The sequence below is a fragment of the Balaenoptera borealis genome, assembly GCF_965194805.1.
Source record: "Balaenoptera borealis genome assembly, chromosome: 1".
In the NCBI taxonomy this organism is placed as follows: Eukaryota; Metazoa; Chordata; class Mammalia; order Artiodactyla; family Balaenopteridae; genus Balaenoptera; species Balaenoptera borealis.
Window position 1 is genome coordinate 46011157 of NC_138860.1, and position 26511 is coordinate 46037667.

Consider the following 26511-nt stretch of genomic DNA (forward strand, 5'->3'; position numbering starts at 1 on the left):
AGGGTGTAGGCAGCCTCTAGAAGCTAAAAATGAAAAGGATATGAATTCTCCCCTAGAGCCTCCAGAAGGAACACAGCCCTGTCAACACCTTGATTTTAATTCCCCAAGACCCACTGTGGACTTCCGGCTGTCAGAACTGTAAGATAACAAACTTGTGTTATTTTTAAGCCACTATGTTGTGGTAGTTTGTCAAAGCAGCAATAGGAAACTAAGGTACCAGCTGAACCCAAATTATAAGAGAAAGCCAGAGTGGGATAAGGTGGAAAAAATATGAACTTCAGCTTACTTGCCCAATAAAGTCTTATCTTCTCCCAGAAGAAAATTAATGTATTCACAGGAAAAACAATCTTTTTTTTTTTTTTTTGGCTGTGTCGGGTCTTCGTTTCTGTGCGAGGGCTTTCTCCAGCTGTGGCAAGCGGGGGCCACTCTTCATCGCGGTGCGCGGGCCTCTCACTATCGCGGCCTCTCTTGCTGCGGAGCACAGGCTCCAGACACGCAGGCTCGGTAGTTGTGGCTCACGGGCCTAGTTGCTCCGCGGCATGTGGGATACTCCCAGACCAGGGCTTGAACCCGTGTCCGCTGCATTGGCAGGCAGATTCTCAACCACTGCGCCACCAGGGAAGCCCGGAAAAACAATCTTAATCTAGAGACGTAGTTCTCAAATTTGGCTGCATACAGGAATCACCTGGAGAGCTCTGATACCAAGGTCCCATTTCAGAGCAACTGAATCATTATTTCTGGGGCTCTTGGTATGGTTAGAAAGTCAACCAGATGGTTTTTATGTATAGCCAGGGTTGAGAACTGCTCTAGCTAAAGATTAGTTTTAAGTGACCTTAGGAAACTCCTGGCATTTCCAAATGATACTATAAGTTCCTGAAATTGTCCCCCAATAAAGATGTGGTTTACCATTCATTCATTCATTCATTTATTAGTTTAATGTACGTTTTGTTGACTTTACATTTGACAGAAAATTATACTAGATAAGATGTTGCCTAGGCAAATTCCTAAAAGTGTAATTACTGGATCAAAAGGCAGGTAACTTTTTTAATTCAGACAAATACTGCTAAATTGCTAGACCAATGTACCCTTTTACCAATTAACAATTAGCAACACTTTGTTAAAAAGCCTGCCGAATCTGATAGGTGGGAAATGATATTTCATTGTTGTTTTAATTTGCAAGGCTTCAACCATTAATGAAGCTGAGTATCTTTCAGAGCTTTGTTGGCCAATTTTTGGGGGGGTCTGTCAATTACTTATTCATATCCATTTCTATTAGTTTTTTTAAAAATTAATTTGTAAGAACTTTTTCTGCTAAGGAAATGGACCTTTTGCTTGTCATGACTGTTAAATATTTTCCCCCCGTTTTGTTGTCTTTTGCCTTTGGCTTCTTTAGGCCATAGATTTTATTTTTTATATATTTTTAATGTATTTATTTTTTCCTCTATGGCTTCTTTGGAAAGCTAATCCATACTCTAAAGTTGTAAACAGTATCCACCATCCACCCATACTTTATTCTAATACTTTCAGAATTTCATTTTTTACAAAGGTTGGGACCTATTCCCCTCCACAGAGCCCTACCCCAACATAACTGGCAATTGTCCCAACATCATTTATTGTTTAGTTCATCTATTCTCCACTGATGAAGTTATCATGCTATCTTTTAACTCATTACACAAAGATGGGAAGAGAGAGAAAAAAAGTATGTGTGAGTATATATACATATATGCTTATATGTGTGTGTGTGTGTGTACATGAAAACAGTACAAGCTTAACACACGAACTTCTTACATGGTCAATGATAAATGTGCTGCCTAATTCAAGTATAAAGAGTTTACAAATTCCTATAAGGTTATGGAAAATGAAAGTAAGCATTAGGCACACTGTCTCCTCCTTTCCCTTCCCCAAAACAACACAACTGTCACCAGGCTGACTTCCTGAAAAGCAGTGAAGAATAAAGGCCCCCAGCAGTTTTTTCCCCATAGGTTGTACTCAGCTTTGCAAAATATTTGTTGCCACTAGGTGGAGACAATTTGATAATAGGAAGATCGGTTACTGAAACATGAATAGCCACAAATCTTCTACAAATATACTCAAATAGTAAAGAAGGTCTGCTTCCAAATTCTTGGGTGAACTAAGGCTAGTCACTTTAACTGAGGATCTAGTTTCCTTATTTGTAAGTTTAAGAATTTATATTAAGTAATATCAAGAGCCCCCTTAGCTCTCATATTTTGTGGATCAAAAAGCTTGCTTAGGGCTTCCCTGGTGGCGCAGTGGTTGAGAGTCTGCCTGCCAATGCAGGGGACACGGGTTCGAGCCCTGGTCTGGGAAGATCCCACATGCCGCGGAGCGACTAGGCCCGTGAGCCACAATTGCTGAGCCTGCGCATCTGGAGCCTGTGCTCCGCAACAAGAGAGGCCGCGATAGTGAGAGGCCCGCGCACCGCGATGAAGAGTGGCCCCCACTTGCCGCAACTAGAGAAAGCCCTCGCACAGAAACGAAGACCCAACACAGCCATAAATAAATAAATAAAATTTAAAAAACAAAAAAGCTTGCTTAAATATCCTTAATAGGACAATGCCTAACACAGTCGTGTCCTCTTAAGCTAAGAAGGTATTCTTCTACCTTTAGCAACTTCTTTCAACTTGAATACTTCTTACAACTTGAATACCAACCTCGACCAGTCGTTTCCTCCACTCTTTTCTTTTCAAAGCAGGTCAAAAAGAGGCATATTGTGCATTAAAGTTCACACGTCTAGCATTCAAGTCATATACAAGGCTTTCTGCACTTTTTTCCTTGTCTTAAAGAAAAGAGCTGATACCATAGCTCTCCACACCCATCTGGTATGCTTGCATACATATTTTAAACAGTCAGCTAGCTATAGATTTTCCTCTGAACTGGTATCTTTGTGCTAGAGGCTGTACACGTGGAGGGTTTTGTTTGCTTTTTTCCTCCTGTTATTTTTTTCTGCTTTGCTCCATTTGGTCAGAACGTCCCATTTTTGTTGATTTCCTGAATTCTTAGTCGTCTGTCCCTCTGACAAGACTGTCCTTACAGTGGCACTTTACCTCCTGGTTCTCATCTGCCAGTCTGGGATTTTGTAATTCTTCTAACATGTATCAACCTCTGCTTGCCTAAGGGGTTCCCAGTCAACTGCTTCAACCAATTATTTGAATCTAGCGACCTACTGCCAAACTACTGACTCACTAGTACTATAGTTTAGACCTCAAACTCCAGCATAATCTAGGTTCTCAGCTCTGAACATGCACCAGCTCTACACCACAAACTAACCACATTCTTAGAGAGAGATTAATTTTCATTCTCCCCATGCTACAAAACCAAGAGATACAAAGGACATTGATAATTTGCTGAGCAGAGCAGAAAAATTCTGAGTTCCTAAGTAGAACAAGAGGGAGTACCAACTTCATTTCACATCCATACCCAGATTACAGGAAACTGTAAACAGGGGAACATACTGATGTGTGTAACCAATTGACTACTGACTGTGGACTGTTGCTCTATGCCATCAGCATACATGGTTGGCTCCCAATAAAAATCTGCAGATTTAACGGCAGAAACAGATTTGTATTTCTATCTTTGAGAGGGAGAAATGAAACACAAGTAAAGCATAAAGCAAAGCTTAAAGATTTACATATACTTATCATTAATGGCAAAGCTAAAAAGAGAATTCTAGTAACTAACGACTTTTAGTCCAAAATCCCACATGCCAGAATAGATGTTAACAACTTTTTTTTTGGCTGCACTGCACAGCATATGGGATCTTAGTTCCCCGACCAGGGATTGAACCCACGCCCCTGCTTTGGACGCGCAGCATCTTAACCACTGGACCGCCAGGGAAGTCCGATGTTAACAACTTTTGAAAAGTGGTATACCAAGGTTGTCATCCTTTCTTGGGAAGAGAAATGTCTATCAAGTGCAGATTCCTGTCAGAAGCAGCAGAGGTGCTGATGAACACACGTTAGCTTTAGCAAGTAACAATGTACAAAGTAACAGCAACATTCCCTGTGTCACAGAAAATATACCAACAGGGTCTAAATTTTTAACAAGGGCAGAAAAGAAAAAATAATATTGAGAAAGATAAGAAAGCTGAAGGCTGATGCCTCCACATTCTCCCAACAGCAACTGGAATAACCCTTTCAGAAAACAGCTAGGCAATTCATTTCCAGAGATACAAAACATTCATATTCTTGCACCCAGTAATCCCAGTCCTAGAAAATAATGCTATTAATAATAATAGGTAACATCTACAGAGTATTTACCACTTTATATGAAATCTTGCTTAATCCTAACAACCCTATGAAATATGTACTATTACTGCCCACATTTAATAAATAAGGAAATCAAGCCAAAATATAAATAACTGAATAAACAAACAAGTAAGCAACTTGTTTAAAGGTCTCACAGGGTCAGAGGAAAGACTCAAACTCAGGTCTATTTGACTAAGAAAGCCATGCCTTTAACTACCACGCCAATTATTATTATTACCACTACTACAATAATAATGCCATCAGCACGGAGACATCTGCTGCAACATCAACATCGGGAAATTTCTTCAATCATTAAAAATAACAATTATTAATACCATATGCAATAAGTAGTAATACTTGTAAGGTAAAGAGATGAGAGAGGCCACTAACTTGAATTTGTAGTACAATTATAGCTATGTAAAAGTTCTATTTTAGAAGATAACGTGGAGTTGCTGGAGTTTGTAGAGGGAGTTTCCCTCCATTTTTCAACTCCTATTACTATTATTACCAAAATACAACAAGCACAGATTTTAACAGTTTTAAAACAATAGATAAGATTGGAGAAGTAAAGAATGTGTTTCTGGTGTCCCTTTACTTAGGGTAGATTTTCTTTTGCAGAAAAGCAACTGTTATGGAAAACAGTAGCAGCCAGACTGGGATTCAGGAGACCTCAATTCTCATTTTGTGCTCTTGATACAATTTCAAAAGGTAAACTGATTTCTCTTCTGCCCCTATCTCCTGGTTTCTGCAACTTGCATCAAAAAAAGTTTAAAACTGGCAAAAAGCAGCTCCTGCAGTTTCAAAGGACGGGGTCTTAGAAGAAGAAAAAAGAAACCAGAAACTTTAAGGATAGAAAGATGTCTTATAGCTCTAATAAATATAAAGATTAGCATAATCTCTAGATTCATGAAAGCAGCAAAAATCTGGCATAGCTCATATACTAGAAATCAACATGACTGAGCAAGTCGATATATACCTCTTGTTCTCTTTATCTGTAAAATGAGCATGTTTTAGGTGATATATGTGTGTGTGTGTGTGTGTGTGTGTGTGTGTGTGTGTGTGTGTGTGTGTATATTTTTAATGTCCATTACGGCAGAGTTCCTGGTTAGCAATTTAAAAAGATATTTAAATATGTATATATTAAAAATATATAGATATATGTATATGTCTATTAGGGCAAAGTTACTTATTAGCAATTAGACTTTGAAAATCTTAATGTGAGTTCTTCAAATAACCAATGTTAAAAAGAGAAAACCATAATAATACTACAATAAAGAAGAACTTTAAGTAGCGAAAGCAGCAAAACCCATTCTCTCCTAAGGAAAACTGATTCTATGTTACTGAACAATAAATGGAAAGGAAAACTAACACTAATTTGATACAACAGACACTGTTTCACTGTTTTCAGGCACTTTTTAAATATAGTTTTCCCTCTACCTCCACTTTTTAAACAAAATCCCTTTAGTCCAGGGCCCTTAACTTTTCTGAGTCTATATGCCCCTTGAGAACCTGATAAAAGCGCTAGGAACTCTCATCTCCGGGGAGTGGGGTGCAGAATACAAAAATAAAAAATACAAAAGAACACACAAGCAAAATTCCAGACTACTCATGGATCCTTAAGAGATCCTTGGACTGAAGCCCAAAAACACTTGCTACACACTGTCTAAAAAAGAATTCCAAATCTTAAACAGGGAAACGGAGGCTACCTTCTCTAATTGCTTCTCAGTTTTCTTCAGCTGTACTGCACAACAAGCCACCGCCATCAAAGATAGGTTTATTGGGCTTCCCTGGTGGTGCAGTGGTTGAGAATCTGCCTGCCAATGCAGGGGACACGGGTTCGAGCCCTGGTCTGGGAAGATCCCACATGCCACGGAGCAACTGGGCCCGTGAGCCACAATTACTGAGCCTGCGCACCTGGAGCCTGTGCTCCGCAACAAGAGAGGCCGTGATAGTGAGAGGCCCACGCACCGTGATGAAGAGTGGCCCCCGCTTGCCACAACTAGAGAAAGCCCTCGCACAGAAACGAAGACCCAACACAGCCATAAAATAAAAAATAAATTAATTAATTTTTAAAAAAAAATAAAAAAAAAAAGATAGGTTTATTTTAAGCAAAAATAAACGAATGGGACCCAATCAAACTTACAAATTTTTGTACAGGAAAAGAAACCATAAACAAAACTAAAAGACAACCTATGGAATAGAAGAAAATATTTGCAAATGATGCGACTGACAAGGGATTAATTTCCAAAATATAGAAACAGCTCATACAACTCAACAACAAAAAAACAAACAATTCAATCGAAAAATGGGCAGAAGACCTATAGACATATTTCTCCAAAGAAGACAGACAGATGGCCAACAGGCACACGAAAAGATGCTCAACATGGCTAATTATTAGAGAAATGCAAATCAAAACTACAGTGAGACACTACCTCACACCAGTCAGAATGGCCATTATAAAGTCTACAAATAACAAATGCTGGAGAGGATATGGAGAAAAAGGAACCCTCCTACACACTGTTGGTGGGAATGTAAGCTGGTACAGCCACTATGGAGAACAGTATGGAGATTCCTCAAAAAACTAAAAAAATAGAGTTGCCATATGATCCAGCAATCCCACTCCTGGGCACATATCCAGACAGAACTATAATTCGAAAAGATACATGCACCCCAATGTTCACAGCAGCATTATTTACAATAGCCAAAACATGGAAGCAAGCTAAGTGTCTGTAACAGATAAATGGGTAAAGCAGATGTGGTATATATATACAGTGGAATACTACTCAGAGATAAAAAAGAATGAAATAATGCCATTTGCAGCAACATGGATAGACCTAGAGACTATCATACGAAGTAAAGTCAGAAAGACAAATACCATATGATATCACTTAAATGTGGAATCTAAAATGTGACACAACTGATCCTAGCTATCAAACAGAAACAGACTCACAGACATAGAGAACAGACTTGTGGTTGCCAAGGGGGAGGGGAGTGAGGGAGGGAAGGATTGGGAGTTGGGGTCAGCAGATGGAAACTAGTATATATAGAATGGATAAACAACAAGGTCCTACTAACTATATTCAGTATCCTGTGATAAACCATAATGGAAAAGAATATAAAAAAGAACGTATGTATATATATAACTGAATCACTTTGCTGTACAGCAGAAATTAACACAACATTGTATATCAACTATACTTCAATTAAAAAAAAAAACAGGTTTATTCTTGCAAAGATAAAGTTATGGAGACAATAGGTACTACTTGTTAATTACTTCCATCTGGTTGCCACAATGAATGTTGTACTTCCCTACCATCAACATAAATATAAAGCTAAAAGGAACCTTAGGATCCAACCACAAGGAAGTGTATAAATATACTATGGTACATCCACTTGAAATATTATGCAATCATCAAAAATGTTACAAAATTGGTTATGGCATAGAAAATGTTAGTGATATCTAAAGTTAGATTTAAAATTAAACATAAATTTAGGTTTACATACAAAAGATAGTTAAAACTATATTTTAAACAAAACAAAAGCCAAAGGCTAAAATTTATTTCCAAAGGGAAATAAATCAAAATTTAAGAGCAATTAAAACTGAGTATTGAAAGCATGATTTTTTCCATTTCTTAAATTCTCCATTAAAAAAAATTTTAATTAATAAAGTGACAACTGAAAGTTGTTATATTTGATTAAGAAGACAACTTAATTTATGGATTTTTTCCCCATTCTTAGCTCTTAATTACTTTGGAAAGGACTAAGCACTATTTTGCACATAGGGATTAAAACTAAAAACAATCCATTTAAGAAGTGAATGACAGCTTCTTTACTCTGTGAAACTGTTTTTTTCTCACAGGCACAACTGTATTGTCTTAATTCTCCTAAATCAATCATTCCAGTATCCTTGATACTCAAAGGTTTCAGAATAAAATAAATTGGAATTAATAATCATGTTATTTAAATTATACAAAACTGTAACATTAGATTTTCAAAAGTTATAGAGACTTCTTGGGAAAAAAAAAAATTTCAGGACACTAAACTGATAAATTATGACTGGTTAACTCAAACTGATAAATGAGACCCACATCTGAATACAAACATAACCGATAATAATAACATTAAGAATGGAGAAATTTAGTCTTAGTATTTTAGACAAAATTCAACTATCAATATTTGAGAGCCTTTAACATGCTTCCATTACTTTACAATCACAAAAGGAAACATTCCTAGAGGACAGTACCTGACAAAAATAAAAAAGCATCTTTCCACTAATTCTATGAGGCATGTTTTCTTTACAAATATGTCAATTAAAAGTTTTAAGATCGATACTGAATATAGTGGAGTAGAAGGACATGCTCTCACTGCGAGAGCACCGGAATCACACTAACTGAACAATCATTGACAGGAAGACACTGGAACTCACCAAAAAAGATACCCCACATCCAAAGACAAAGGAGAAGCCACAATAACATGGTAGGATGGGCGCAATCACAATAAAATCAAATCCCATAACTGCTGGGTGGGTGACTCACAAACTGGAGAACACTGATACCACAGAAGTCCACCCACTGGAGTGAAGGTTCTGAGCCCCACGTCAGGCTCCCCAACCTGGGGATCCGGCAACGGGAGGAGGAATTCCTAAAGAATGAGATTCGAAAGCTATCGGGATTGGATACCAGGACTTTGAAAGGACTGGGGGAAACAGAGACTCCACTCGTGTAGGGCACACACAAAGTAGTGTGCACATTGGGACCCAGGGGAAGGAGCAGTGACCCCAGGAGAGACTGAACCAGACCTACCTGCTAGTGTTGGAGGGTCTCCTGCAGAGGCGGGGGGTGGCTGTGTCTCACCGTGAGACCAAGGACACTGGCAGCAGAAGTTCTGGGAAGTACTCTGTGATGTGAGCCTTCTCAGAGTCCGCCATTAGACCCAACAAAGAGCCAGGTAAGCTCCAGTGTTGGGTCACCTCAGGCCAAACAACCAACAGGGAGTGAACCCAGCCCCACCCATCAGCAAACAAGAGGATTAAAGTTTTACTGAGCTCTGCCCACCAGAGCAACACACAGCTCTACCCAAAACCAGTCCCTCCCATCAGGAAGCTCACACAAGCCTCTTAGATAGCCTCAGCCACCAGAGAGCAGGCAGCAGAAGCAAGAAGAACTACAATCCTGCAGCCTGTGGAACAAAAACCACATTCACAGAAATACAGACAAGATGAAAAGGCAGAGGCTATGTACAAGATAAAGAAACAAGATAAAATCCCAGAAAACCAACTAAATGAAGTGGAAATAGGCAACCTTCCAGGAAAAGAATTCAGAATAATGATAGTGAAGATGATCCAAGACTTCGGAAAAAGAATGGAGGTAAAGATCGAGAAGATGCAAGAAATGTTTAACAAAGACTTAGAAGAATTAAAGAACAAACAGTGAGAAAAATTAAAGAACAAACAAACAGAGATGAACAGTACAATAACGGAAATGAAATATACACTAGAAGGAATCAATAGCAGAATAACTGAGGAAGAAGAACGGATAAGTGACCTGGAAGACAGACTGGTGGAATTCACCGCCACAGAACAGAATAAAGAAAAAACAATTAAAAGGACTGAAGACAGCCTAAGAGACCTCTGGGACAACATTAAACGCAACAACATTCTCATTATAGGGGTCCCAGAAGGAGAAGAGAGAGAGAGAAAGGACCCGAGAAAGTATTTGAAGAGATTATAGTTGAAAACTTCCCTAACATTGGAAAGGAAATAGCCACCCAAGTTCAGGAAGCGCAGAGAGTCCCAGGGAGGATACACCCAAAGAGAAACACACCGAGACACATAATAATCAAATTGGCAAAAATTAAAGACAAAGACAAATTATTGAAAGCAATAAGGGAAAACAACAAATAACATACAATGGAACTCCCATAATGTTAACAGCTGATTTCTCAGCAGAAACTCTACAAGCCAGAAGGGAATGGCATGACATATTTAAAGTGATGAAAGGGAAAAACCTATAACCAAGATTACTCTAACCGGCAAGAATCTCATTCAGATTAGATGGAGAAATCAAAAGCTTTACAGACAAGCAAAAGCTAAGAGAATTCAGCACCACCAAACCAGCTCTACAACAAATGCTAAAGGATCTTCTCTAAGTAGGAAACACAAGAGAAAAAAAGGACCTACAAAAACAAATCCAAAACAATTAAGAAAATGGTCACAGGAACATACATATCGATAATTACCTTAAATGTGAATGGATTAAATGCTCCAACCAAAAAACACAGGCTCGCTGAATGGATACAAAAACAAGACCCATCTATATGCTCTCTACAAGAGACCCACTTCAGACCTAGGGACACATACAGACTGAAAGTGAAGGGATGGAAAAAGATATTCCATGCAAATGGAAATCAAAAGAAAGCTGGAGTAGCAATACTCATATCAGATAAAACAGACTTTAAAATAAAGAATGTTACAAGAGACAAGGAAGGACACTACATAATGATCAAGGGATCAATCCAGGAAAAAGATATAACAATTATAAATACATATGCACCAAACATAGGAGCACCTCAATACGTAAGGCAACTGCTAACAGCTATGTAAGAGAAAATCGACAGTAACACAATAGTGGGGGACTTCAACACCTCACTTACACCAATGGACAGATCATCCAAAATGAAAATAAATAAGGAAACACAAGCTTTAAATGACACAATAGACCAGATAGATTTAATTGATATCTATAGGACATTCCATCCAAAAACAGCAGATTACACTTTCTTCTCAAGTGTGCACAGAACATTCTCCAGGATAGATCACATCTTGGGTCACAAATCAAGCCGCAGAAAATTTAAGAAAATTGAAATGGTATCAAGCATCTTTTCTGACCACAACACTATGAGATTAAAAATCAATTACAGGAGAAAAAACGTAAAATATACAAACACATGGAGGCTAAACAATACATTACTAAATAACCAAGAGATCACTGAAGTAATCAAAGAGGAAATCAAAAAACACCTAGAGACAAATGACAATGAAAACACGACGATCCAAAACCTATGGGATGCAGCAAAAGCAGTTCTAAGAGGGAAGTTTATAGCTATACAAGTCTACCTCAAGAAACAAAAAAAATCTCAAATAAACAATCTAACCTTACACCTAAAGGAACTAGAGAAAGAAGAACAAACAAAACCCAAAGGTAGCAGAAGGAAAGAAATCATAAAGATCAGAGCAGAAATAAAGGAAATAGAAACAAAGAAAACAATAGCAAAGATCAGTAAAGCTAAAAGGTGCTTCTTTGAGAAGATAAACAAAATTGATAAACCATTGCCAGATTCATCAAGAAAAAGAGGGAGAGGACTCAAATCAATAAAATCAGAAATGAAAAAGGAGAAGTTACAACAGACACTGCAGAAATACAAACCATCCTAAGAGACTACTACAAGCAACTCTATGACAATAAAATGGACAACCTGGAAGAAATGGAAAATACGCACAGACCAATCACAAGTACTGAAACTGTGATTAAAAAATCTTCCAACAAACAAAAGTCCAGGACCAGATGGCTTCACAGGTGAATTCTATCAAACATTTAGAGAAGAGCTAACACCCATCCTTCTCAAACTCTTCCAGAAAATTGCAGAGGAAGGAACACTCCCAAACTCATTCCATGAGGCCACCATCACCCTGATACCAAAACCAGACAAAGATACTACAAAAAAAGAAAATTACAGACTAATTATCACTCATGAATATAGACGCAAAAATCCTCAACAAAATACTAGCAAACATAATCTAACAACACATTAAAAGGATCATACACCATGATCAAGTGGGATTTATCCCAGGGATGCAAGGATTCTTCAATATATGCAAATCAGTGTAATACACCATATAAACAAGTTGAAGAATAAAAAACATGATCATCTCAACAGATGCAGAAAAAGCTTTTGTCAAAATTCAACACCCATCTATGATAAAAACTCTCCAGAAAGTGGGCATAGAGGGAACCTACCTCAACATAATAAAGGCCATATACAACAAACCCACAGCAAACATCATTCTCAATGGTGAAAAACTGAAAGCATTTCCTCTAAGATAAGGAAAAAGACAAGGATGTCCTCTCTCACCACTATTATTCAACATAGTTTTGGAAGTCCTAGCCACGGCAATCAGAGAAGAAAAAGAAATAAAGGGAATACAAATTGGAAAAGATGAAGTAGAACTGTCACTGTTTGCAGATGACATGATACTATACATAGAGAATCCTAAAGATGCCACCAGAAGAGTACTAGAGCTAATCAATGAATTTGGTAAAGTTGCAGGATACAAAATTAATGCACACAAATCTCTTGCATTCTTATACACTAATGATGAAAAGTCTGAAAGAGAAATTAAGGAAACACTCCCGTGTACCACTGCAACAAAAAGAATAAAATACTTAGGAATAAACCTACCTAGGGAGACAAAAGACCTGTATGCAGAAAACTATAAGACACTGATGAAAGAAATTAAAGATGATACAAACAGATGGAGAGATATACCATGTTCTTGGATTGGAAGAATCAATATTGCAAAAATGACTATACTATCCAAAGCAATTTACAGATTCAACGCAATCCCTATCAAATTACCAATGGCAGTTTTTACGGAACTAGAAAAAAAAAATCTTAAGATTTGTATGGAGACACAAAAGACCCTGAATAGCCAAAGCAGTCTTGAGGGAAAAAACGGAGCTGGAGGAAACAGAGCTCCCTGACTTCAGACTATACTACAAAGCTACAGTAATCAAGACAGTATGGTACTGGCACAAAACCACAGATACAGATCAATGGAAAATGAACGAAAGCCCAGAGATAAACCCACGCACCTATAGTCAACTAATCTATGACAAAGGAGGCAAGGATATACAATGGAGAAAAGACAGTCTCTTCAATAAGTGGTGCTGGGACAACTGGACAGCTACATGTAAAAGAATGAAATTAGAACACTCCCTAACACCATACACAAAAAAAAACCTCAAAACGGATTAGAGACCTAAATGTAAGACTGGACACTATAAAACTCTTAGAGGAAAACATAGGAAGAACACTCTTTGACATAAATCACTGCAAGATCTTTTTTGATCCACCTCTTAGAATAATGTAATTAAAAATAAATAAATGGGACCTAATGAAACTTAAAAGCTTTTGCAAAGCAAAGGAAACTACAAACAAGACGAAAAGACAACCCTCAAAATGGGAGAAAATATTCGCAAACCAATCAACGGACAAAGGATTAATCTCCAAAATATATAAACAGCTCATGCAGCTCAATATTAAAAAACAAACAACCCAATCAAAAAATGGGCAGAAGACCTAAATAGACATTTCTCCAAAGAAGACATACCGATGGCCAAGAAGCACATGAAAAGCTGCTCATCACTAATTGTTAGAGAAATGCAAATCAAAACTACAATGAGGTATCACCTCACACCAGTTAGAATGGGCATGATCAGAAAATCTACAAACAACAAATGCTGAAGAGGGTGTGGAGAAAAGGGAACACTCTTGCACTGTTGGTGGGAATGTAAATTGATACAGCCACTATGGAGAACAGTATGGAGCTTCCTTAAAAAACTAAAAATAGAATTACCATAGGACCCAGCAATCCCACTACTGGGTATATACAGAGAAAACCATAATTCAAAAAGACACATGCATCCCAATGTTCACTGCAGCACTATTTACAGTAGCCAGGTCATGGAAGCAACCTAAATGTCTGTCGACAGACAAACGGATAAAGAAGATGTGGTACATATATACAATGGAATATTACTCAGCCATAAAAATGAATGAAATTGGGTCATTTGTAGAGGCGTGGATGGATCTAAAGACTGTCATACAGAGTGAAGTAAGTCAGAAAGAGAAAAACAAATACTGTATATTAACGCATATATGTGGAACCTAGAAAAATGGTACAGATGAACCGATTTGCAGGGCAGAAATGGAGACACAGATGTAGAGAACAAATGTATGGACACCAAGTGGGGAAAGTGGCGGGGCGTGATGGTGGTGGTGGTGGTGTGATGAACTGGGAGATTGGGACTGACATATATACACTAATATGTATAAAATGGATAACTAATAAGAACCTGCTATGTAAAAAAATAAAATAAAATTCAAAAAAAATTCTTATTTACCCACAAAGAAACAAACAAAAAAAAACTTTTAAGATCAAGGATAAGAAATTAAATTCATTAAAGCTAAACAACAGAAAAGGAAACGAAATTGAGTTATTTGCAGTGAGGTGGATGGACCTAGAGACTGTCATACAGGGTGAAGTCAGAAAGAGAAAAACAAATACCATATGCTAACACATATATATGGAATCTTCAAAAAAAAAAAAAACGGTTCTGAAGAACCTAGGCGCAAGACAGCAATAAAGATGCAGACCTAGAGAATGGACTTGAGGACATGGGGAGGGGGAAGAGTAAGCTGGGACGAAGTGAGAGAGTGGCATGGACATTTACACACTACAAAGGTAAAATCAATAGCTAGTGGGACGCAACCACATAGCACAGGAAGATCAGCTCCGTGCTTTGTGTCCACCTAGTGGGGGGGATAGGGACGGTGGGAGGGAGGCACAACAGGGAGGAGATATGAGGATATATGTGTATGTATAGCTGGTTCACTTTGTTATACAGCAGAAACTAACACACCATTGTAAAACAATTATACTCCAATAAAGGTGTTAATAAAAAAAAAAACTAAACAACAGGTATAATTTCTAATCTTGCTATGTGTCTTTTTAAAAGCACAGAGAGGGACTTCCCTGGTGGTGCAGTGGTTAAGACTCCAAGCTCCCAATGCAGGGGATCCAGGTTTGATCCCTGGTCAGAGAACTAGATCCCACATGCATGCAGCAACTAAGGGTTCACATGCCACAACTAAGGAGCCCGCGTGCTGCAACTCAGACCTGACGTAACCAAAAAAATAAAAAATAAATAAAAGCACAGAGATTTTCTGTAATTGGTATTATAAAACAACATAAATAAAACAAAACCAAAATAGGAAATTTCCAGTCAAAATAGTAACGGCATCTACTTCTTCTACTCCCTTAGGCCCTTGTCATTTAAACAATCTGCAAAGTGGTAGTTTTGTGCCTAAGTGTACAAATTTGGGGTATTGTCTCACGACATAAGATATTTAGCCCTGGTGAAAGAAAATTAATGAAGCACATCAACCTTAACAGACAATTATTTAAGGAGATTGGGAATACTACACTATTGACCAGACTTGGGAAAAGTAGGGTTATAGGACATCCACAACTCCTCCCATACCCCATTTCACCCTAAAAATCTTCTTTTAAACATGGAGACTCAAAAACTTGAAAGGAGACACACAACTATGCCATAGATCAATCTCTGTCTTTCTCTCTCTCAAGATCCATGCAACAGATCAATCTGTCCCTCTCTCTTTCTTCAAATACACCCTCTTATATTCACAATGCTCTTTATGTTACCTCTTAAACCTTTACAAATAACCTGGAAGGTCAACGAGTGTGCTATTTTTTTTTTTTTTTTATAGAAAAGAAAACAGAAAGGCCAAGAAACTTGCTAGTAGTGGAACCAGACCTAGAAACCAAGTCTCCTGCCTTCAATTCTGAAGCTCCTTCTACTATACACAACACTACCCCTTCTGTAATACAGGAAAGCCTTCTACAAAACATTTGGCTGGATACCAAGACAGCCGTCCCAGACTGAATTAGACTGTATACAGACAGCCGTCCCAGACTGAATTAGACTCTATACAGACAGCCGTCCCAGACTGAATTAGACTTTATACAGTAAATAGTGTAAATAGTGAGGATTTAATGCAATTACTGGCATGGAGGCATACATCTTTTTATAAGTGAAAAATCAGTTGGTTTTAAGTTAAATCAACATAGTCTGTGTATGGTGGGGGAAACACGCAGAACACTCTTCTAAAAAGGAAGTCGAAATGAAGTATGCAGATTTGCACATTTTACAATAGCTAACAGAGGTAGTGTAATCAACACAGTGAGTAGAAAAAAAGAAAACAGTAGACAACTAAAAAGAACAATGTAAATAGAAACTGCATGATGTTTTAATTTTTAGGAAATAAAATGAGGGGCTTCTTTTCTTCCTCCCCCCACCCCAAAATAATTTGAGATTTTAGAACATTAGGCTCTAAAATGAGAAGTAGAAGAAGGTTTTATTTAGCCATCAAACGAAATCCCTGCCAAAACTGCTGGATCTGGAATATAACACATCAGAAATCCAAAGTCCTATTTGTAGATCAGTTACTAGTACTATATAGTTTATATTAACCAATTATTTAAATCTTTCAATTCTCACATCTGTAAAATCATAACACTCTAGCCAAACTATTTTCTAATGACCTTGGAAGGAGGAAACAATGTCTACAAAGGTAATGAGCAAACTTTAATTCCCATTATCCACTGCAAAAATAAATATTCCTCAAACATTTTCTATGTGTGAAGTACTAGGCTAGGCTATAAGTGCAGAGAAAATGATGGTCTTTATAATCTAGAAAAATAAAGCACAGAGAAATGCTTAACTAATGACAGTAACTGCATGATAAATCTGAGGCGTCTCAGAGAAACAGCTTTCATAGGACAGCAGTCAAACAGAATGAAGTTGGATTTGATCAAGATACCAAATAAAAACAGTAGTCATTAGGTTTAGCTGGGAAGAAAAGAGGCAAGTAGGTTGCTATGTCCTTTGGGTTCCCAAAGCGTATCACTTATCTGTTACTGCATTTAACACCTGTATGGTAGTTTGTCATCTCTGCTTATTCAATTGAATAAGAGACCCTATTCGCTTCATTCTTCTATCCCTAATCCCTAGCAGAAGGTCTGGCACACAGAAGATAATCAATAAATGTTTTTTGAACAGGCAAGGTAAGGACAGGATTCCCTATTTAAATTATTTTAATCTATACTACTTGTGCAGGTAATTTACTCCCTATCTCTCAACTCCAAAACCACCACTCTAGACTGCTTTGTGGTGCTTAGGCTGAGACTGTGCAACTGTATTTCACCAACTCTTCTGCCAGGGGGCTCCCTGTTAGGCTTTGCCAATGGAGGTAATGAATGGAGATGGGAAAGCAGGAAGACGGGTGAGGGGACTTCCTTCCAGTTACTGGCAGCAGCAATTGGTTCCAGCCTCCAGCTTCTTTCAGTATCCCCCAGAACTAATCAGCAGCTCAACAAGGCTGACCTCAAAAGTTCAGAACCAGGCCAGTAGAACCTCTTCTCTGAGCTCTTTAACTGATTACTATAACGTTCTCTTTTTGCTCTTAACACTTGTCTAACCATCTCCCTATATTAAATCCCCTCTGTTCAAATTCCTATTGAAGTTTGTTTTCTCTGTTGGACACTAATACATTGTTAATCACAGTGATTCTAGCTGCTCTCCTCTGAGATACCTTGCTTCTTTACTGAAGGGAAAAGCAAAGTAACTTTGGAGTTACAGGTAAAATATATTTTAGAAAGAAAAACACCAAACCCTTTAAATTTGTGTCTGTTAAATTGCAACAAAAAAATCATTTACCTTTTGTGATTTAAACTATCCAGCTTGCAAAGGAAAAAAAAGAGAGGAAACAAGAAATATTTACACAGTTCCGGCTATTCCAAGCATACACCCCCACGTCCTCTCACTAGAGCACATGTATCCTAGAGAAAATGTGAGATAGTGGAGCTGGCCTGCTGTTCCTCAGTGGTCTCAGTTCCCACAAGCCTCTCCTGGTATGAGCATGACGCCACGCTGAATGTGATTCTTATATTTAAAGACTTTTTTTTTTTGCTGTGTTCAACACAGCCCATACTGCAGGCTGACTACTTCATCTAGTGTTCAACAAAAGAAACAACAATCTATTCCAACACTAAAGCTGAACTGAACTTATTGGTATGTTTTCCTATCCTAAGGGATTTTCAAGCATAATTTCTTACTACATGTGTTTTTCATTTTACGCACTGACGTTAGAATCTAACTTTTTCATAAACTACAACTACACGCTACAGCATAGGAACAAAAAGAAATCCCTCTTGCAGGAGAGCCCCAAATCAACACAACTGCTGAAAACAAATGACCAAAATGCTTTGTTCAAATGTTATGGTTTGTTACTTCATTTAATAAGACGCCCTCATTAGACAATTTAATCTGAGGTTAATTTCAAAAATAATTTTTCATTATTGTACTTAATAGATTTTTTTAAAATTATGACAAAATGGCAGACACATAGAGAGAAGGCAAATTCAAACAATGAGAATCTTTCTCAGAATTCTTAGCAACGTATGTATATAGTTCCTGAGCATCCAAGAAAAGGTATCACTAGACCCAGACATATTAGTCCACTTCGGCTGCCTAACATCCATAAGACAAAACAGAAGTGAAAAAAATTTTAAAGTTAAAAGTCCATGCCAGTTCCACTGGGGTTCCTCCACAGAGCATAAAAGTGGAGAGTGGGCCACCTACTCCCTTAGCATAATTCGGGGACTCATCACCTAGCTCCTGCCCATGGACATACTAATACCAGTTGCTACTTAACTGTCAAAAGTCCCATTACCACAGTCAGTATATCCATGTAAAATCAACCAAGCTATACACCTTACAAGAGACACCAGAGGACCCGTCTGACACATTAGGTAGAAAAAGTGAAAGTCGGGGGTGGGGGGGTGGAATAGACAGGATATCTGGATCTACAGAGAATGGACAGGGTAAATTTTACTGTACCTTTGTACCCAAATTATATGGGGATCTACTCACTTAAATGCAAATAAACACTCAATAAGTTACTATAATAACTTACTGATATCTTGAAAGATTCCAAAGAAATGAAAAACATCAGGAAATTAAACAACTAATGTCTGACAACAATGTCTGTCTTCCACACCATGCGTAACAAACATTAATTAAAAATCAAGTGTAGATCTGTATGCCGTCAGACTGTACATAATCTCACAGTATTTTTCCCTTTTTAAAAACTGCAGGGGCTTCCCTGGTGGTGCAGTGGTTGAGAATCTGCCTGCCAATGCAGGGGACACGGGTTCGAGCCCTGGTCTGGGAAGATCCCACGTGCCGTGGAGCAACTAGGCCCGTGAGCCACAATGACTGAGCCTGCGCGTCTGGAGCCTGTGCTCCGCAACAAGAGAGGCCGCAATAGTGAAGAGGCCCGCGCACCGCGATGAAGAGTGGCCCCCGCTTGCCGCAACTAGAGAAAGCCCTCGCACAGAAACGAAGACCCAACGCAGTCAAAAATAAATAAATAACTAACTAACTAAATAAATAAATAAATAAAAGATTACTATTAAAAAAAAAAACTGCAAACTGGGATACACTGTCTAGTTTCCCCAGATTTAACAAATGAGTTGATACAAAGGTGTGAAGTGCTTTAAGTCACACCAGAAATGCTGCCATAATTTTAATAAAGTGCATTTTAATGTTAACTCACTTTTCTTGCTAGAAGGAATTATGCTTCTGTGCTAATGTATAGAAATGAAACTGTCACTGAAACATCTGGTTATATATTATTCATTAGACATATATCACCTTTACTCCAAAGACTGCATAATATAAACACAAATCACGAATAAATCAAATTAAAGAGACAGACCTGACACCACATGCTGAAGGTCAGTAATAGACAAATGAAATTCCAAAGATGTTTGCTGACCTGCTCCATATTTCTATCCACACAAATCTGGGAGCTAGCAGTCTGAGTGTTCCACACAGGCAGAGGAAAAAACTCAAAATTCGTAGTCTGTTGAATGTCTGCATTGTCTACATTATGTTAATGGTTCTAATTTAAAATCTTTCTATGCAGCACATTTGAGGACCATCAGCATATTTTTCTAATACTCAAGCGGACTAGCCTACTCAGGCAGTTTTCCTTCATAAATTCTCCATTGCACTCTCACAACTACTGTAATTTACCTCAAATGTGTATTCCACAACGGTACCTGAAGGAAATTATCTCCAATCCTTAGAAAAAGTAAGGGGCCATATTTGCTGTGCTAGCCTTGGAAAATGGAGTCTTATATAACTACCCATTATTTTACTAAAAATCACGTTAAATGTACAAACAAGATTTTAAAAGATACCTGTTGATTGTGACAAGTAGAAATTTTAGGGGAAAAAAGGAATAACCAAGAGTCATATTGCTGCCATTTAAATGCTTTATAAATCAAAGGATGAAACACTCACTTTAAAACCAAGCTCTAACACCAATCTAAGTTATTAAAATATTCAACAACTACACTCTAATGCAAGTGAGGAAAGTAGATTATCTGCCAATTACACTAAGTATTCCAGCTGATCATCTTGGAACTACCAAAAGTAGACTATGTGATGCAAATCACACATACATTAGTTTTAAACATAATTCTCAGTCTAAAACAATGAAACCATGTCTCAATTTTTTTACTTTTTAAAAGAAATAAACCATATTACTAAAATACCGAATGCAAAGCTACCCTTTTCACAGCAAACAAGTATCTTTACACACCTTCGAGAAACCTGACATTTTCAAACCATTTTACCACGTAAAGGTACACATTCTCTAAAACTTCTGACAGCCAGGCAATAGTTATCCAAAAAAGATTCAAGGAGGTAAGCCTATAATGGGTCTTAGGGGCCAAATAATCGGAATGAACCTCAAAGTTTTAGAGACCAATTTTTACTAACAGTATCTCTGGGAGCAGGGAGGCAACGTCTGTAGGAGGAAAATGATCCTGACAACCAGGACGAGGGCTCCCCGGCGACACTCGGTACCAAAGACCTCAGCGTACACGACTGGGTTCAAAACGCGAAGCTTCCATCAGAAACAAACCAAGACACCCCCTCCCCCCACGACTCCTCCGGGGCAACCTCGCGGTTTTAGAAAGCAGCAACAGATACTCCCGAGCAGGCAAGCGGCAGTCCAGGAATGTTTTAAACAGGAGGAGTCTCCCCGCAGCCTACAGGAAACCCCGACGACGAGGACCGCCTCTACGCTCGAACCCGGACTCCAGCACCCCGGGGGAAAGCGGGCTATTTGCACAAAGCGCCCCTGCCTCACCCTCCACAGTGCGGACACACACCCCCGGCTGCGAGGGGGAAGCCCGGGGAGGAAAACCCTGCATTCCACGCGGTTCGCCCCCGGAGAGCGGACGTGGAGTAGCTGGGGCCCCCGCCCCGGGAGGCGAGGGGGCCGCACCGCAGTCCCGGCCTCCGCGCAGAGGAACGAACGGTTCGCACGAAGGAAGGAATCCCCGAGATTCGCCCACGGGGTCCTCCCCAAGCCGGACTCCCCACCCCCGCCAAGACCCTCGAAGAAACGGGAACAATGAGAAGCCGCCTCCCCCGCCATCCCCGCCCCGAGAGCGGCCGGGGGTGGCGGCGCCATCTCCCCTCACACCCCCGCGAACACACGCCCCCCGGCCCCGGGGCGGCCGTCAGCCGCCCGCAGCCACGCCGAGCTAACACGCGGCCGAGCCCGCCGCTTCCGCGCCCCTCGCCTCCCCGCCCGCCCCGCTCACCGGCTCCTGCCCCAATCCGGGGCTCCGCTAGCCGCGGCCGGAGCGAGACTCAGGTACAAGGCGCCGCGGCTGCTGGCGCCGCCGCACAATATGGCGAGCCTCGGCTTCCGCAATGGAGCTCGGGAAATACAACAGGGGCCGCTCAATATTCATGAGAGACCGAGGGGAAGCCGGTTCGGCCGGCGCGGAGGGGAGGGCGGGAAGGAGCGAGTGGGCGAGGGGGCGGAGGCGCGGGACAGGGACGTGCACGGCGCCAGGAGGCCCGTGGCGCGAGGGGAGGGGGGGCGCCGCCGTGTACTGCCAGGAGGGCCCGAGCCGCCGCCCCGCCCCGGGCCACCCGGCCCCGCCCCCCGGCGCCCTCCGCGGGGCGACGGAGCCCCCGGGCAATGCCCGGATGACGACGGCGGCGCTTCGTTCTCGGCGTTCTCTCTCCTTGAGGTCTCCTGCCCCTACCTGCGACCCCCATTAAGCCTCCCTGGCCGGCTGCTGGGGATCGGGTTCGGACTCCTGCTCTCGCCTGGGACTCCCTAAAACACAACCAGTTAGTCTACCAAAGAGTATATAAAATGCGTATAAATTAAGCTACAAACTGAAGTAACAAAGTGAAAGAGTTCCCTGACCTCAAGATATACTATTGGTGTTCTCTGGAAAAGGTAACCAACGCTACCAGATAGTTAATGTGAAGGCACTTGTGGCACGAAGGAATGGACTGCACTGGGAATTGGGCGAACTAGGTTTATAGCCTCCAATGTGTCTCTAACTATGTGACTTAGCTAAATTATATAATTGCTCTGGACTTTACTTTCCTCATTTGCAAAATGAGAGGATTGTGTTGAATGATTCTTAGGTCCTTTCCAGCTTTTGAATTCTGTAAAACTCTCTACAAGCAATGCCAAATAAATGTTATGAATTTACATAAGATTTTGGAAAAGCAAAGGAACCGTTCCAGCTGGTGTGTTCAGGGGAGATTTCCTGAGGAGCTCGGAGTCGAGTAGGACTGTGAGTGTTAGCTTTGGATAGGTAGAAAGAAAGAAGACAGGCATTAAAATATTAAACACAACACACTGTGTGCCCTACCTCACAATCCATTAAGGTAAACAAGAGCAAAGACAGTGACTTCAAAACTGTCACTAACTACCTAAAGCTTTAAATAAGAAATGACAATTCTCAGATTCTACCAGCCCTTCAAGGTTAAGGTCTTTTTCCAATGTGGAAAAAAAAAAAAAATCAAAATAATTAGGAATGCTTCTGCTTCTACAAGGTCCACCTTCTAGAGACAGGGCAGTTGCAGAAGCATCTCCCTTCTTTGTTCACAACTGCACATGTCGTTCAATTAATGCTGCTCATAATTCAGAACGTTTTGCTCTAGTGAAAATGCTTATGAAAATAATGTGTGGTTAGGTTAAGAAATTCAATTGATGTTGAGGAAAGTGATCATTTGTAAAAAGCACAGGAACTTTATGGATAAAAGTTAAATATGGTACTTTAGAAAAATTCACGGGACAATTGATGGAAAACTTATGGGATATCTGGATTAAATGTGATTAAAAAGCTAGACCTCAGGCTAGCATCCTTAATATGAAAGACACTACTGACAAATTAATGGAACTCATATTATCTATTTTATCTCTTACTCAGAAACTTGGACTGAGAGTATTATGGGCCTTCCCTGACTACCTTAATCAGGAAAGGCTGTGTTATGGTATAGTAACAAATCTCCATGCCTTAACACAACAGAAGTTTATTGCTTGCTCATGCTTCATGTGAATCAGACTCGTTCTATTTCAGTCACTCCAGGATTGACAGAGGGCTCCAGATTGACAGAGGGCTCACCATCTTGTAGCTGTATCACCCAGAGCACAGCAACTGAGTCTCTGTGGCAGAGGAAAAAAGTGAGTAAAGAATCCCTATGAACTTTTCACAGCCTTAGCTTGGGAAAGAAACAGATCTCTGATCACATGTCATTGGCCAAAACTAGTTACATAGCCTCCTCCATCTGCAAGGGGACTGAGTCCTTGAACTGAGGCTGAACCGAGTTCAGAAGAAGTGGTGATATTGGTGGACAATACTGACGTCAATCACCCTGACCCCACCAGTCAGCTTCTAGATGTTATGAAAAAACTCTAAGAAGTTTTATTTCATGACACTAGCTCTCTTGAGTGGCTTCAAGAAAGGTATGCTTTCAAAACATAAACTCTCTGCACTTGTTAAGAGTTGATTATCATATAAATAGAATGGACTTTCCATTTTTCTTCCCCTTTGTTTTAATTGTGTATTAAATCAATGTCAAGTCCATAGTCAGCCTGTCAATAGTGATTTGACATATCCAGCCTATATTCTTTTTGCTAATTTTTCGACCTGACATGAGGGATACCACCCTGAAAAACATTTTCTACTAACACCCTGCCCCCTTGTTAAATCTACTAATTGGAAGTGATAACTATATTTTAAGCAGGAAGACATTAAATTAATACTATATAATACTAGATGAACTCTAGTTAGAAAGTTTCTTTTCCCTCAAAACTTCAGAAGTAGTACCCTGTTAATCACATGGTGAATTGGGTAGACATCTCTGATCACAAAAATCATCTCTTTACTGGCTTTCTGCTATGGTAATGCTACAAAATTAGATTAGTTCAGCTCAGTCGACTTTTATTGAGCATCTACTATGTGCTAACACTTTGCCGAGTGCTTGGAATAAAGATATTAATGTAACTAGAACACAAGTTCCTTGAGAGCAGAAATCTTGTTCACCAGCGTATACCTAGCACAATGCTTGGCATATAATAGATGCTCCTTAAATAGGCGTTAAGAGAATGAAAGATTGGGAATCTTTGATCCCAGTGTTTATATGAAATAGAATAGTTCATATGAGCTTGGTTTGCCTCACTTTACCACTTAAAAGCAGACATTCCTATCAAGATTGCATTTAGTCCCCCAGAGGCTTTCTCTGTTAGGCAGTGTGTCTCAAATGGAAATTCACGCCTGCCTATTCTATATCCACTTCATGGATTTCTTTTCAGCTGTGCTCCAAATATCTAATTGTTATCTGCTTATCTGAGATGAAAATTGCAGGCCACCAATAGTTTGTTAATAACAAGCTATGTATATATCACAGTTTACAGAACACTTTTATATCCATTATTTCACTGACTCTTCAGAACAGTTCTCCAAGGTATTATTCCTACTTCACAGAGGAGGGAAATGTGATTTCTGTGGTTAACTAACTCTCCCAAACATTGAGTTCATAAGTGGCAGAGCTGAGGCTCAAACCTAGGTCATCTGACTCCAAGTCCAGGGTACATTCCATTATGCCACGTGTGCCTTCCCACTCTGTGCTGCATACACAACTCCAGCATTTTTCTTCTTTCTAATGGGTAAGCAGTCTGAGGCAAACATCTCCAGAGCTTCCTCTCAACACTAGTATTTATTCCAGTCCTCAATGTGGTCTATTTTCAAGAAGCTAGAGATAATGCTAAATATAATAGTATATGAACCTGATCTGTTGACAAAAACCATCAGGTTTTGTTTTTGTTTTCTTAGAAAAGTTACTTTAAGAAAACAAAACAAAATTAAAACTAAAAGGTAGGTTAAAAGACTGGAATATCTTGGGATTTAATCACTATATATATGTATATATATATAAAAAAAATATATATATATATATATATAAAACTGTCAAAATATATCTTCTACCAGAATCTTTATATGCCATCTTTTAGATGTGTTGTGCTTTCTTTGAAAGGGTCAAATTAAGTAGAAACATTGTAGAAAGGCCTAAAGAGACCTATAATTCAAGGTGGCTTCAGGAAGCAGGCAACTCAAGATTTACTACCTCTTCAGCTGAAAAAATATAGCTCTAGCCACAAGCTTTAGTGAAGTTTTATTTGTATTTCAACATAGTGCATTTCTTTTTGTGACACTTTCCTTTTGGTGTTTTAGTTCATTGTTCCTTTTTATATTCCTAAGACAACCAAAATAATTGGTGCTACTCTTAACTGTTCACCTTAAACAGATTAAATGAGATGGGCTGGTTAAGCTTTTGGGGAGAACTAAATAATATTGCTGTTTCCCTTCTATGGAGACTTGGAATGGTATTTTATATGTCCCAGATGAGGCCACATTCTGCCTAACATCTGTTAGTGCCTTTTAGTAAAATAATGAACTAGCATGTGTTTGAAAAAAGTCAAAAGAATAAAAGTTTTCATTCTGATGCAGCACAAATAGCCAACTGTTTCTTTGTAGTTAATAATGGAGGATATTATTGTGATATCCAACTTGATATATACAATGAAGTATGATTTAATAATTAACTGGCTTTAGTTTTCTAATGTGAAGTAAGTTTATTCTATTCAAACAAACTTTGCAGGTCTTTTCCTTTTAAAATATTTACTGCAAGAGATGAGAACTGTGCCTTGGCATTGATCTAGGAACACCAAGAATAATCCTGGAAACTAGCAAGGAATAGATAATTAAGATCAAAACTTAGAACTAAAATGGAAATTTCTCTGGAAAAGAAGGCTGCAAGATCCCAGGGGGAAAGTACAGCTGAAGAGTGTGAAATATTTAAATCAAGTCACAGCTTGCTCAAACTGCCCTTGTGGACAATTTAATTTTTCCCACTTAAAACAAGCATGGAAGAATAGTTTTTGTGGGTGAGAGAGTGGAGGGTAAAGACATCTCTTATCAACATTCTTGGAAATG

General features: G+C 39.2%; 1 protein-coding gene and 1 long non-coding RNA gene across 10 annotated transcripts in view; one reads left to right on the top strand and one right to left on the bottom strand.

Moving 5' to 3' along the window:
• The window catches only part of RNF2 (ring finger protein 2), a 95423-nt gene extending 73397 nt beyond the window's left edge, over nucleotides 1-22026 (bottom strand). For 2 of the 9 annotated variants that reach the window (XR_014247426.1, XM_082402036.1), the window contains exon 1: nucleotides 21808-22022. The gene's annotated coding sequence lies outside the window, so the exon portion shown is untranslated. Of the gene's footprint in view, nucleotides 1-9067; nucleotides 9284-21807 lie in introns of those variants that run through there. The other 7 variants (XM_082402032.1, XM_082402031.1, XM_082402034.1 and 4 more) reach the window with 6 other exon arrangements.
• A 218-nt stretch (nucleotides 22027-22244) lies between these two features.
• The window catches only part of LOC309633513, a 61011-nt gene continuing 56744 nt past the window's right edge, over nucleotides 22245-26511 (top strand). The window contains exon 1 of the long non-coding RNA XR_014247591.1: nucleotides 22245-23699. This is a non-coding gene — a long non-coding RNA (uncharacterized lncRNA). The remainder of the gene's footprint in view (nucleotides 23700-26511) is intronic.